This window comes from Bubalus bubalis, chromosome 12, assembly GCF_019923935.1.
Source record: "Bubalus bubalis isolate 160015118507 breed Murrah chromosome 12, NDDB_SH_1, whole genome shotgun sequence".
Classification (NCBI taxonomy): domain Eukaryota; kingdom Metazoa; phylum Chordata; class Mammalia; order Artiodactyla; family Bovidae; genus Bubalus; species Bubalus bubalis.
In genome coordinates, this window is record NC_059168.1 from 60,327,129 (window position 1) to 60,342,007 (window position 14,879).

At 47.7% G+C, this 14,879-nt stretch overlaps 1 long non-coding RNA gene across 1 annotated transcript; it reads right to left on the bottom strand.

Moving 5' to 3' along the window:
- Window positions 1-9,758: 9,758 nt before the first annotated feature.
- LOC123328540 lies at window positions 9,759-12,966 on the bottom strand. Its single transcript, XR_006543425.2, has 3 exons — window positions 12,680-12,966; window positions 12,056-12,266; window positions 9,759-9,877 (listed from the first exon to the last, which is right to left on the bottom strand). It is a non-coding gene; the product is annotated as an uncharacterized LOC123328540 (long non-coding RNA).
- Window positions 12,967-14,879: the final 1,913 nt, after the last annotated feature.

Genomic DNA, 14,879 nt, shown 5'->3' on the forward strand with positions numbered 1-14,879 from the left:
CCAAAAACAAGGGCCAGTTAGTTTCTCAACATGGTTGGCTGTTACACACTGCTGCAGAGGTCTTGTTTACAAAACAGAGAAGGTGCTGGCTGTCCAGTGGATGGCCCAGACAGTGGTCAGTGTGTGTCAGTCAAGTGTGGTGTAACCTGGTAAGGGGAGGGCCAGGGGCAGACAGCCACAGCTCTGGAAACAGACAGCATCTCAGCGTCCTGGCACTGTGCCTGGCTGGTCTGAGGTCAGTATCTTGCCAGTTGAAATATGTGTGGTTACAGGTGAAAGGGAACTGGATTGGGTGACAAAGTGGGTGGTTTCAGGAGGTCTGAGCCCAGAGAAATCCAGGCCTTGAGGCAATAGGAGGAGGTTGCAGTAGCAGAGAATTTGAAAGTTGGCTGGTGATACAGAATCAGATGAGGGAAGGCACAGACCCCACCCAGCCTCTGACCACCTTCTGAGCACTGAAGCGAAGCAGATAGGCTCCTTGAGTGCAGCCTGCCCATGCCAGGATTTCTAAGAAATACTTGGTCTCTATTTCTTGGTTCTCCTGGGACCAGATGTATAATAATGTGGGTACATTTTAACTTGAAAAGGTAAAAACATCCTTCTGGCTATATCCTCCTTTTCCTTCAGAGTCAGGATGATGTAGGGGGAGAGCTTGGTTCTGAAATCAAATGGAAAGTGCTTTTGTTTCTGGATATTAGGAGGGGAAAAAAAAAACTGTCAAAGAGCCAAGGCCTCATCTGTAAAAAGAAAACGTGAAATGGGCTGTGAGTCCTCCTTAATAATTCAAAGACCAAACTGAAATAACAAGAAGGTAGAGTGAGTTATCAGATATACCCACACCCTTCTCTTTTTATCAGCTTGCAAATGTCCTGGTTGGCACATGGTTGGAGAGAAGCAGTAAGTGACAAGTGGAGCTAAAACCATTCATTCATTCAGTAAGAATGTCCATGACTGTTAACTCTATGCCAGCAGACCTAGTGAGGAGCTGAGGATACTCTCCAGAACAAGGTACATGTCCCTCTGCCTCATGAACCTTGGAATCTATGTCACGGTTCTCAAACTTTAATGCACATCAGACTTCCCCCGGATGGCTTGTTAGAACACAGACTGCTAGGCCCCATCCCTGGAGTTTCCAATTTGATAGGTCTGGGATAGCCTGAGAATTTGCATTCCTCAGTCCCCACGTGATGCTGATGCTGCTGGTCCTGGAATAACACTTTGAGAACCCCTGGTCCAGACAACCATTTCACCCAACCATTTTTACCTCTTGGCACGACTTGGTTCAGTCATTCGGGTGAACTGGAGGAAATTTGGAGCCCTGGCCCAGGGTGTTGACAGCCTGAGGTTACCTGCCCAGGAGCTGCGGCCATCCCAGGCCGCAGCCAATCTTTAAAAAAAAATTTTTTTTAATTTAATTTTTTATTTTTCGTTGAGCTGGGTTTTCCTTGCTGCATGCAAGCTTTCTCTAGTGGCCATGAACGAAGGCTTCTCAGTGTGGTGGCTTCTTGTTGCAGAGCACGGGCTCTAGGGCGCAAGGGCTTCAGTCATTGCAGCTTGCGGGCTTCAAGAGTTGTGGCGCACCGGTTTAGCTGCCCTGAGGAATGTGGAATCTTCTGGGACCAGAAATCAAACCCGTGTCCTCTGTATTGGCAGGCGAATTCTTATCCACTGTACCACCAGGGAAATCCAGGCAATCAGTATCTTAAGGTTCATTATCCTCTAAGGAGACCATGCAAAGGCCCTGCACCCACCCTGAGGCAGAAGCAGGTGCAACTCTGAGAGGTCCTCTGTTGACTTCTCTTTGGAAATGAAGGAAGACCTTGTTTACCACCACCCTAGTGCGAGCCAGAGCTCTGGGTGCCAAGCCTGGGGTGGTACAAGGGCATCTTCCATAGTTTTGTCCTCCCTCCAACTGGAGCCTCTCATCCTCTCTTCCTATCACGTTCTTAACCTAAACAGCTCACTTTTCTTCCACGCTCACAGGCAGCGCAGGCAGGTTGGAAGCCCGTTGGGCCTTTGTAACCTTCTCCACCTGAGTAAACATGGCATCATCGATGGGGCTCCGTGGGACCCTGCTGCAGCCAAGGCTTGGCTCCTGTGAGGGTCATGAGTAGAGGGCGGAGGGTGAGGGTGAGGGACAATAGCCCTTTGTACCATTGCCAAATGACAGATCATCTTTTGAGTCAAAATCTGCCAAGATTATTTTTTTTTCTAACTAGCTTATTGAGATATCATTCATATACCATACAACTCACCCATCTAAACTATATAATTCATGGCTTTTATGATAGTCACAGAGTTGTGCAACCATCTTCACAATCGACTTTACACCATTTTCATCTGAAAAAGAAATCCTGGGCCTTTTAGGGCCCCATCCTTTCATTCCTCCCCTAGCCCCAGGCAACCACTAATCCGCTTCCTGTCTCTATAGATTTGCCTATTCTGGGCATTTCATATGAATGGAATAGAAATGTGACAACCTATATCTGGGTCCAAAACATGCTTGGCAGAAACTCAAGATGGGCACAGATTATATGAATTGTAACTTGACCTTGAGCCTCCCTTGTCTCAGGGTGCTAATTCCCCCTTTCACAAGGCGGCGGTGGGAATGTGAACGGCCAGCCCAGGCCTGGCACCCCTGCTGGTCAGGGGTGGGGACTCTCTGTAGTGAAAAGGAGGCTTAGTGATAAGATCAACTATAGAGCAGCCTCAGATCAAAGTGATCTTATTATGAATTGGTGGCATGCTGTGGCATTCCCAAAGTTCAATTGTGAACTAAGGTTGTGTAAGAGGTGTTTCCCCTGCCTTTCATTCAGCAGGCCCTGTCTGGGTGCCAAAGTCAGCAAAGCAGCACGCTGCTCTTTTTCACTGAAGAGGCCCAGAAACTTTCAGCCCCCACCCCACCCAGACGGCTCCTGCTCTCCCAGAGAGAGGAGGCTCCCTGGGGGTCCTCTAGGGACCCTGTCCCCTCTCTGCATTCCCAGATTTCTCCTGGTTGCCACCCAGGTCCCTCTCAATCTCTCTACAAGCCCTGAACTGCCCCTGCCAGGACCTCTGCTGGCAGCTGCACGTGCCAAGGCAGAAGGCTTCTTACCTGATCCACGTGAGTGAGCTGACTGGTTTTTGTTGCTGCTACAGCAACACCTCTGTTCAGCTCCATGTGAAAAGTTTCATCCCCCAGGGATCCTTTCCCTTTGATCTGTTCACACCCCTGCTTGGGTGTGGGGGTGGGGAGACCCAGCACCCAGATCAGTGATGGGCCCTACTCCCCACCAGCCTGTGTCTGTGGTGGACACTGTTTCAGTGACCACTTTCCCCGTCTCAGGCCCCTGACAGGAATGCCAGGAACCCACCCCTTCCTCTGCCCTCCCCGAGGGATTGACATTCATAGGATTCCCTTCCTGCTGCCCCACACTCAGGCCACAGAGCTTTAACCCGACCCCCACTCTCCCTCAGTGGTCTGGGGCTTTCTTGACAGCTGCAGAACAGAGTCTGGGGGCTCAAGTGAGGGGAGGGCCAGAGACCTGCCATTATGCAGGCCCTCCTCCACAGCAGTGAGTTCAGGTCTGGAAACAACAGAAGGGCTGGGATGAGGCAGGGGTGGGGGGTGCGTGGGGTTTGTGGGGGCTGTGGGGTGGGGTGGGGGGGAGTAAGACAGGGTGGGGAGCCAAGGAGAAGGGCAGGGAGGAAGGGTAATGAGACCGTCCCTTCTTTGAACTGTGTCCAGTGAGGTGTGATTCCAGCCTCCCAAGGGAAGGGTTGAGTGGCTGCCTGAGAACAGTACCAGACCTGGGATGGCCCCCAGGGCCCAGTGGGCAGCAGCTGAGACCAAGGCTGAAGGTCGGTCAGGACGACTAGAGCTGGCGGATGGGGCTAAGGAGGGTCTTATCAGTGACAGAGTTGGCCTAAGACCTCCCCGCCCCCTCCCCCTGCCCCCATAACCTCAGAGGTGAGGGAAGCTGGCTTTGGGATCGTGTGCAGGAAGATCTGGGAAATGGACACCACGGCCTCGGCTCACAGCCTTAGTGTAGGCGGGACCCGCTAGGTTGAGAGGCCTGAATTATTAAGCCCTGGGAGAAAGGCCTCTGGCACTAGTGCTGAGGGGAGCTTATCACCTCTATTCACAGTCCTCCCGGAGGTGAAGAATTCAGAAGCAGCTGAATTCAGCTGCTTCCAGGGCCCCACTGTGACCAGAGTTGTAAAAGGGCATTTGGCTGGCCTTGGAGGGACCCTGGCCCAGGCAGTCCTGTCACCAGGCCCCAGGTTTCTCGAAGCCATTTGTTTACAGGCTCCAGTTGACCTTTGCCACACACATTTTCCACATTGCCCTTCCCTGCAAAGGAAGGCCCTGCAGCCACCAGGGCCCATGGAGTCTCCCGGGTCCACCTGCATTCATGTGTCAGCTTGGGGCTGGCTGGGAAGACCACCCTCCCCTCCCACTTGACCCCCATTCAGCCATAGGTGTAGCAGGGAGGCCAGATCCTCCCAGGTCTGCTATGGCCTTACTCTGGCATTGCCCTCTGAGCAGCTAGGGTTAGGGAAGCCCCATAACAGTCCCACTTCCAGTGCCTGGGGAAGGAGGCAGAGGGATCCACCCGAAGTCAAGATCAGATGGTGCCTGTGAAACCTGGAGGGAGAGAGGCCAGGCCCAAGCAGAAGCCGCTCTGTCTTGGGTCTAGAATCCTGGGCAAGAATGTGTCTGGTGGGCCTGAGGGTGATCTGGTGGTTCTGGGAGCCAACAACCATTTCCTGGTTTTCTTTCCTATAGTCCTTCCTCTCAAGGCCCATATTCCTGAAAACTGATATTCTGTTAAGACGAGGACCAGCTGGGGCGGTATCTCTGGCCCTCACTTCTTTGATAGCACCATTCACTCTTTCCTCCCTGGCTCAGCTCTGGGCCTGATAGCCCCCTGCTTCCCTTCATCTAGACAGGAAAAATTGTCCAAGACTAGCGGATGGGACCAGAGGGATTCCTGCAAGCCCTGGAGTCACGCTGGATGTGGGAGTCACCCACAGGGCCGCCCTCAGCGGGTTATCTGGCTGTCTACGCGAAACAAAGTGAGACTCAGTCGCTCAGCCGTGCCCGACTCTGCAACCCAGTGGACAGTAGCCTGCCAGACTCCTCTGTCCATGGGACTTCCCAGGCAAAAACACTGGAGTGGGTTGCCATTTCCTACTCCAGGGGATCTTCCCTACTCAGGGATCGAACATGGGTCTCCTGCATTGCAGTCAGATACTTTACTATCGGAGTTACAATGTTGTCTGCAGGAGCAGACCTTTATTCTTGTCTGCAAAATCCCATGGGCAGAGGAGCCTGGTGGGCTATAGTCCATGGGGTTGCAAAGAGGACGCGATTTTAGTACCTAAATCACCACCACAGATCTTTGTCTAACTTGTGTTTACTCTTGATTAGGGTATTTTACAACTTTATAAGGAAAGTGTAGAAAACTAATAGCAATGCAGGACTGTTATACAGTGATGCAGATAATATTTTAATCAAATGACCAAGGTTTTATCTTATATACCATAATTTAGCAATCATTTCAATACTCTTCCTTTCAGTTATTATAAATGTTTCAGTACCTCCTGTCGTATTTTGAACCCTCCTTCTGGTTCTCTCATTAATTAATGAAATACATTTTTGTTATAGGTTCATGCTACATTTGTATAAAAGCTATGTTTTAAAATTTTTAATGAAAAAATTACCATATAGGAAAATGGTATATGGTAATTTTTTCATATGCAGTTCTATGCACTTTAACCCATTTAAAGAGTGAAACCACTACCATAATCAGGATACAGAACAGTTTCATCCTCCCTGAGACACTCCCTGTGCCATCCCTACAGTCATGTTTTTGATTTTGTGTGTGTTTGTGTTGATGGTTAAAACCGGAAAAAAAAATCATCAAATTCAAGCATTTTTAAGCGTACAGTTCAGTAGCGTTAAGGATATCTATGTTGTAAAACAGATCTCTGGAACCCCTTCATCTTGCAGAACTGAAAGTTTATACCCCTTAAACAATAACTTCTCTCTGCCCCCTCCAGCAGCCCCTTAAACAATGACTTCTCTCTGCCATCTCCCAGCAGCCCCTGGCAACCACCATTCTACTTTTTAGATCTGTGAATCTGACTATTTCAGACACATCCCTTAAATGGAATCATTGCAGCGTTTGTCCGCTTATGACTGGCTTATTTCACTTAGCATAATGTTCTCAAGGGTCATCTGTGTTGAACCATGTTTTTGATGTTTTGAAAATTATTCTCTGACAGGATGCAGAAAGATGTCAGTGACTGGGATGTTTCTGGCTTGTCTTTGTCAGTCCCCCCAGGCTGTGGGGATTCCCTCTCTGCCCCCTCTGTCAAGCCTGGGGAAAGTCTTGGGGTTTCAGAGTGGTCTCTGTTCTGCTTGCCCCACTGCCTTGCCCTCCCTTGCAGGCTGCACTTAAACTCGACAGAAGAAAACTCCCCGATCAGCAGAGTGCTTTGGGACGTCTCCGGGTGTGGGTGGTGGGGTTAACCACACAAAGGGTAAATAATTGAGCCAAACATGGGCACCCAAGCCAGACGTCCCTCAATTAGCTCCTTTCTTCAGACAAAGGCAAAAGATATTGACGATAAGAGAGCCTTCACCTTTTTCATCCTCAATAAGGAGATTCAGGAACGTGGGTACAGGAGGAGCTTGGCAAGCCTGGGAATGAGCCTGTGTGGGAGATGCAGGGCCAGTGCAGGGCCAGGGCCCCAGACAAAACCTCTAATAATATAGTTGGGCCTCTAAAATGCAGTCAGCTAGACACATTCTTGCCCCTTCTCCTTGTGCAGCACACACACACAGACCCTGAACTCTTTTCCATTCAGCATTCAAAAACTGTGGTGTGTGTAAATGCCAAGTAGTTTCCACAAGTCTAAAATCCATAACTCTCCCTAGTGCCCCCTTAAAGTGTTTTTGAACCTTTTGTTTGTCATGGTTTTTCCAGTGGTCATGTATGGATGTGAGAGTTGGACTGTGAAGAAAGGTGAGCACCGAAGAATTGATGCTTTTGAACTGTGGTGTTGGAGAAGACTCTTGAGAGTCCCTTGGACTGCAAGGAGATCCAACCAGTCCATTCTAAAGGAGATCAGCCCTGGGTGTTCCTTAGAAGGAATGATGCTAAAGCTGAAACTCCAATACTTTGGCCACCTCATGCGAAGAGTTGACTCATTGGAAAAGACTCTGATGCTGGCAGGGATTGGGGGCAGGAGGAGAAGGGGATGACAGAGGATGAGATGGCTGGATGGCATCACCGACTCGATGGATGTGAGTTTGAGTGAACTCCGGGAGTTGGTGATAGACAGGGAGGCCTGGCATGCTGCAACTCATGGGGTCGCAAAGAGTCAGACACGACTGAGCGACTGAACTGAACTGAACTGATGAGCAATGAAAGTAGATTTTCTTGGAATGTGCTGTCTCTACTGCTGGGTATCTCTCTCCCTCTTTGGAAGCCTCATTTTCCCCATGGGGAGAGATGTGTGATGGGGCTGGTAAGGGAAGGAGCCTCAGATACTAGTTCCAGTGATGCCCAAAGGCCTCATGGTCCTGGGGAGCCACTTAAATACCTGGAGCCTCAGTTTCCCTTCTGAGAAACTATAACAACTCTTTACTCAACATTTGATGGTATTTCCACTCTGGATTTCTAAGTTCTCTTCATATGACTGTGCTTCATCTCTAGGGTAACTGTGAAACTTTTAGCCTCCAAACCGTGACATTTTTAAGAGTGAAAGGGGACGCAAATACTGATTATACTGGGAATATGCATAAACTGGGAGCTTCTTCCATGAAGAAGCCTTGTCTATCCATCTTAGAGTCCCATCTGTATCCAGCCCAGAGCTTTAAATTCACAGGGATTCTCAGTGAACACTGACTGGTATCCACCTCCCAGGAAATCTAACTCAGGGTAAATTTAGAGGGAGAGACTTCTCAGTTTAGTTCAAATACCTTAATGTAGGTTGGGATGGCTTTGGTTGTTAAGAGTTGTGAATAAACAAAGAGACAGCAGGGCCCCCATAATTCAGGGTTGGGCTGCTGAGCACAGGGCATGTCTGACAAGTCACAATCGTGTGGCAGAATCCCCTGGGACCATAGCTGTATGCAAGGGAAGGTGTATTTGTGGGATATCCAAGTAGGATTTCAGGTCTCTGCTTTGCATAGACTTAGCAACCTGCTAAGGCCGCTGGAAGAAATGAAAAGAACCTCTAAGTCTTAACTGCTACATCCTAGGAGAGCAGGTTGACATCTCTAGGGAAAAAATAACGGTGACCTTGACCTCTGAAGAGTATGCCCACATCGACAGAGTTCACTCCGATGTTGAAGGCTCTGGCTTGAACTTGATGGGGAGGATTCTCTTGAATGTACCCTTGGATGGTTGATGGTTGAGGACCTCTGACCCAGCTCTGGGTAGAAGAGGCCAGGAGGCCATAAGTAAGTGAATATAGCTGGGGTTTTCCTTTTGGAGTCCTACAAAGAAGCTGTGAATGCTGTGACCCACCTCTTCTGAGGGCAGTCAGAAGGCTGTGCAGTCTGTGCTCTGCCACACTGAAGGAAGCGCATTCACTAATGGACACTGTGGACAAAGCTTAACAGCAAATGGCAGTCAAGTGTGCATCCCAACAAAATCAGGAAATTATGACAGTTCCTGGTAGAGGAAGAGACTGGACATCTTGAGAAAGGGCATCTTCTGGTCTAAGTGGCCCAGGGGCACAGTAAGGAGTAGTGGTGGCCATGGTCAGAGAACAGGATGATGACGTCCTTACTGGGCAATGACAATGACAACAAAAACCTGGGAGCTGTGTGGTTAATGGCCAACACTGGCAGTGATGTGTGGAGTCAACGTCATTGACCTTGTGATGGCTAGCTTGGCAATCATGGCAAAAGCCCCAGCAAATCCCACTGAAGCAGAGAGGAGAATGGCACCAAAGAGAAGTACAGAAAGGGTTTATTGGCTGAGGTGGTGTTGATAAGATACTGAAGTCCTGCCTGGGGAAGGACAGAGTGGGGACTGGAGTCAAAGATATTTCTGCCACACTGCAGCTGTGACCTGTTCCCTTAGGACTCTGTGTCTGGGGAGAACATACTGCTCTGGGGTTAGAAAAGCTGCTTTAAAGGCCACGTTCTTGAAATAATGTAAATTTACTATTGGTGGCCTTACCTGTTGCTCAGGGAGACTCACCCTTCATCATTAAATGAATAATCTTTGTTCCTCCTCACCCAGAAGTTATCAGTTTCCCATGTGAAAAGCAGGTTGAACCCCAATCAGTGCCCGGAATTCTGAGCACCTGCTTTCGTGACTTTAGATGCTTGGCTCACACTCAAAACTTACTTTCTTTGTCCACAGGGTCTGATAATACAGGGGAGGTCCTCCTTCTCTGCAGTCATACCAACCTCTCAGTGGACCTCAGCTATAGCCACTCTGGAAGATGCCTGCCTGTTTCTCCTTGAAGTGAATTATTTTGGACATAAAACTTAGTCTATAAATAATGTTAGACAATACTAAATATACTCTAAACATTTGCTCAGAAATTATTCAACTGTTTTCATGTGATAATACAATTGTATTAACTTCTCACAGTTTAACTCATGATTATGGGCTGATTCAGAAGCCCTGCAAACCTCCCCCTATCTTTTTAAGATTAAAATATCTCCCTTATTGATTTTTCTTTTGATAAAATATTACACATTCACTGTAAAAAAAAAAGTTAAAAGATACAGATGGGCAAAAAGAAAATTAAAAATACCACAGTTCATTTTCAGAGTTAACCATTATTCACAACTTGATGTATACATTCCTCCAAATCTTCTATATATGGACTTGCGAATGCTTGTGTATAAAAAGCACTCACATACCTATAGAACACAAAGAAGGTTATGTCTAGATATCTCAATAACTACCCTTTAAACAATGACAATAACTTCTCTCTGCCCCCTCCCAGCTGGAGAAGGCAACGGCACCCCACTCCAGTACTCTTGCCTGGAAAATCCTATGGATGGAGGAGCCTGGTGGGCTGCAGTCCATGGGGTCATGGAGAGTTGGACATGACTGGTAGCACTGCTGGACCAAACCTTAGGCTAATGGATCAGGACTGTTTCTACCCATAGCTGGGCTGATAGGTGTATTCAGTACAGCCTCTGCTGTACTGAATGGTCCTCTTCACTTAAGGGCAGAATGGTCCTATCTCCTGACCTCAAGATTCTGCTACATCTGGGGCTCGTGACTCACTGAAACCGCAGCAGCAGCCACCCAGTCTGAGGCCCCTGTGGGTCTTGCTGCTTCAGCTCTTATTTACATCTTTGTTCCTGACACTGAGCATGACCCTGTGGGACCTTCCCAGGGACAGACCACCCCCTTCCCCTGGGTCCCCTGCCTGTTGTTTGTAGAAAAGCTTTATCCTCCTAGGCCTTGCTTGAGTTACAAAGAGCAATTTTAATTAGAGACATGAGAAAATACAGAAACAGATAAAAACAGTCAAGTAAGATGAAATAATAGTTTGGCCATAAAACAAAGTCAAGGACCTTTAGTTCCCCCTCAAGGGATATAAATAATATCCTAAGCCATATCTTTGAATATTTTTGCAAATACTAGAACACCCACCAGGAGGAAAAAGTTAACTACATGATGACCATCATCACATGGACCCCAGACTAGTTAGAGCCAGAAAACTGATAATTGAGATTCCCCAAGCATCACCATCAACCAGAGAATTGTGCCTGGGCTGATCACACACCCCACAACCCTACTCTTCATGCTGCTGCTGCTGCTGCTGCTGCTGCTAAGTCACTTCAGTCGTGTCCCACTCTGTGCGACCCCATAGACGGCAGCCCACTAGGCTCCCCTGTCCCTGGGATTCTCCAGGCAAGAACACTGGAGTGGGTTGCCATTTCCTTCTCCAATGCATGAAAGTGAAAAGTCAAAGTGAAGTCGCTCAGTTGTGTCCGACTCCTAGTGACCCCATGGACTGCAGCCCACCAGGCTCCTCCGTCCACGGGATTTTCCAGGCAACAGTACTGGAGTGGGGTGCCATTGCCTTCTCCGCCTACTCTTCATAATGTCTTTATAAACCCTTCCCTGGAAGGGATTGGGGAGTTTGGGTCTTTTGAATATGAGCTGCCAGTTCTCCTTGCCTGGTGCCCTATAATAAAAGCTGTACTTTCTTTCACCACGACGTGCTGGCAGTAGATTGGCTTTGCTATGTGTCAGACGAGCACATCCAGATTCCATTTGGTAATATTCCTACTCTGTCCTTAAAGATTTGCCTTGCTTCCTTGGAGCTTGGAATAACATTTTAAAATGGTGTTTTTGTATTTTAAAATCAAGCTTTTCTATGTATTTGCAATAGGAAGTTAGGGCTGTAGGGGACTAGTGCTCATCAATTTGACCTTAAATTCAATACCAGTTATCCCTGTGTTGGATGGTTTTGCTTGTCTTCCATAGAGCAACATGTTCTTAATTGCTTTAGTTGCTTTGTCATTTTCCTCCATGTTCACTGTAATTATCTCAAGCTTTCCCTCTGAGCCAGAAAATTTGTTAGCTTCCTTGATGTTTCTAACTTATCTAATAGATCTATAAATTTCGTGTTTTTGTCCTTAATTTTTTGCCTTGACTCTCAATTTCCTTTTTATTTAGTTGATTTATCCACTCATCCTTGGGCTCTTTTTTATTGTTTCAAAAACATACCAAATATGTTTAATTATACACTAAATGGATATAATTTATTAAATGTTGAATTAATGTAATTAACTATTAATATAATTAAATATTCATATTGGTTCTATAGTATGAAGCACTCAGTTTTCTTCTATAACTGGGACAGTGATTACCTCTAGACTTGCTTTGTTTATCTTTTCATATTCTGTTTCTTTTTTTTTTCTTCTCTTCCCCTCCTCTGCCTTCTTTTTGTTCCTTAAACACATCCTGCATGTTGGCTTAGCTTCCCTAACATTTCTTTTAATTTTGCATGAGTAAGTCTGGCCAGACCATCCAATGCTCTGAAAATGTGAGGGCCCTCATGACACCTTTCTACCTACCTGTCATTCCTTTGACCCTAGAGTTTGGAGGATGAGAGTACTTCCTGCTTCACTGAGGTCTGAGTGTTACAGCGACAGGTGGATGACAGATCTGGGCTTGGCTCTCTTTCCTGAAATGCGCTCAGTGCCCCACACCAGGGTCCTCTTCACTTAGCAGTGATGTGGCCTCTTCCTGGGGCTTTGGCTCATTCCTGGAAGGCAGCACAGAGCCCTAAAAAAAAAACAACCAAGTGCAGCTGCTCCTCCAGCTCCTGTTGGCCTCCCTGATGGGTTTTTCCCTGGGATTTCTCATCAACTTTCCCCAGGCTGCCTGTTCACCCTCTTAGCCCTCTCTGTGCTAAATCATGAGGTGCTGGTGATACTCCTTGGGGTCTTATTCTCTAACCTCCTCTTCTCATTCAGTGCCAGGGGTGTGGAGGGAGAGTGACAACTAACATTCCATGCTAGAATTCTCTGTTTCATTTCTCTTGAAACATTTTCAGTCTTATAAGGTTGTACTATTTTCCATATTTGATTGACTCTGATTAGTGTTTGGCTTTTCCCCCCCAAATTATTTTTCAATCACTTTAAAATGAGTGAAATAGAAGGAGGTTGTGCTATCCAGCATCACCTGTACACCCTTACCCAAAGTCTAAGCAGATGCAGCTGTCGAGAATGCCGCACAGGATCCCAGGAATTCCAGGGTTATTGCTACCGTCGGAGACTGATTCATGCTCCTCAGACAGCAGACTCTCTCAGTCTCTCTCTCAGGCCCTCTGACCCCTGCTTTCTCCATCTGTGAAATGAGTGTGCTGTATTATGCTGTTCATCTTTCATTAAATTTCACTGTATCCAAAATGAAATTATACTTCCTTCCTACATTCAAAATGTCGAGTTTCCTTCTTCAGGATTTCTGAGTTTCCTGAGGCACAGCCTGGCGTGAGTGCCACAAAACCTTTCTCATCCAGCCTTCTCACCTTGCTGCCTTGATTCTGCCTCGGTGCTCATGAGACTGGTCCCTTGGTGACTCTGCCAGGCCTAGGGGAGAGGACATGGCCCTGCTCTCAGTCCTACAGCTTCTCTGACAAAAGGCTCCTGAGAGTACTTTCCACCTGCCTTAGAAGAGGAGTGTCTGGTACCCACAAGGGCCTACCAACAGCAGTCTCCAAGCCCACTTACCAAACAGAGAGGAGGAGAAATCCTTTCCTCCCCTAGCCTAAGGCATCCTCCCTTGCCTGCCACAGGATGAATGACGGTGAGAACACAGGTTATGGTAAGTGCAGTATTCCCATGCCCCGCCCCCTCCCACCACTTAGGTAAAGGTGTGGCCTGATCTCCTTGGCTCAGAGAAGATAACCATAATAGTCTCCAGTCTGAAGGTCCTGGTCTCAGCCACAGGCCAGTCCAAGAAGCAACAGTCTCTGTCCAGTGCATTATCACAGCCTTTTCTCTCTCATGGGGTGTGGAGAGGGTCAGTCTGCCATCCTCTGGTCACCTCATCTCCCACAGACACATCCTGAACAATTCAATAGCTACATCTTCAAGGAACCAACAATTATTTTCAGCCATAGAGAAGTCTACACCTGTATTTAAGGAAAGAGGGAAACTAAAACATGTGTCTAATTTGTCTGAGACAGTTCTGCTCCTATCCTCAATGTGTGTTCCCAAGTAGGACCTATCACTTCTTGGAACAGAGCATCCTATCTGGGTTTCCTCCAGAACAACCGTGGCTGCTTGCCTTATATCTGGTTGATTGCAAGTGCTGTTTGACATGATTAAAACTAGACAAAGCCAAGAGTGCACCCTAAAGTAAACTGTGGACTTTGGGTAATTACAATAGATCTGTGTAGGTCCATTATTTGTGACAAACATACCCCTCTGGTGGGGGCTGTTGATAACAGGGAAGGCCATGCATGTATGGGGCAGGGCATATATAGCAAATCTCTGTATCTGCCCCTCAATTTTGCTGTGAACCTAAAATTGCTCTTAATAAATGCCTTAATTAACAAAATTATTTTTGTTTTTCAACATCCTGGTGTCTGGCTTACAGGAAAAAGTTTCAGAGGTCATGCCTGAGATAAGGCTGCCTTCTGGAAGCCTCTCTGCAGACAGGCACAACTCCCCCAGACCCCCACTTCTTATTGGATAGCAAGTCTCAGAACCCCAGCTTGGTCCTTCCTGCCTGGCTTCTGTGAGCAGTCTGACAAGGCTGCCCTTTTTCTCACCCACCTGGGGTCTGTGCTGTAGAACATTCCAACCACTCAAGAAAGGCAGGAGCAGTGGGTGTTTCAAGACCAATTAAAGCTCCAGCCTCACTTCACTCCCCGCTATTTGTTAGCACCTCTACAATTTTCACCTGCTGGGACAGGCATGGAGGGAGGGGGTCGCTGGGAGGATCATTTCCAGTTACTACCTTGGAGAGGCTGCTGCGGCTCTTCTGACCTCTGTGCTGGGCAAATACATGAGCCATGTCTTAGTGCAATGACCAAGTGAGGGCTTCAGGCATCCTTGGGGCCCCGGGTCTGGAATCAAGAGCCTCACAGAATGAGGAATGACTTTAGGATCCTCTGTGGAGACGGATTGAAAACTTTCTTCATAGCCAGAAAAACTGCTCTTCCAGAGGGAGACTGGAAACCATCTTTGCACTTGAACGCCTCGTTGTTCCTACCTTTCTTGAGTGGTTGGAATGTTCCGCAGCACAGACCTCAGGTGGGTGAGAAAAGGGGCAGTCCTGTCAGACTTGCTGCTGCTGCTGCTAAGTCACTCAGTCGTGTCCGACTCTGTGTGACCCTATGGACTGCAGCCTACCAGGCTCCTCCGTCCATGGGATTTTCCAGGCAAGAGT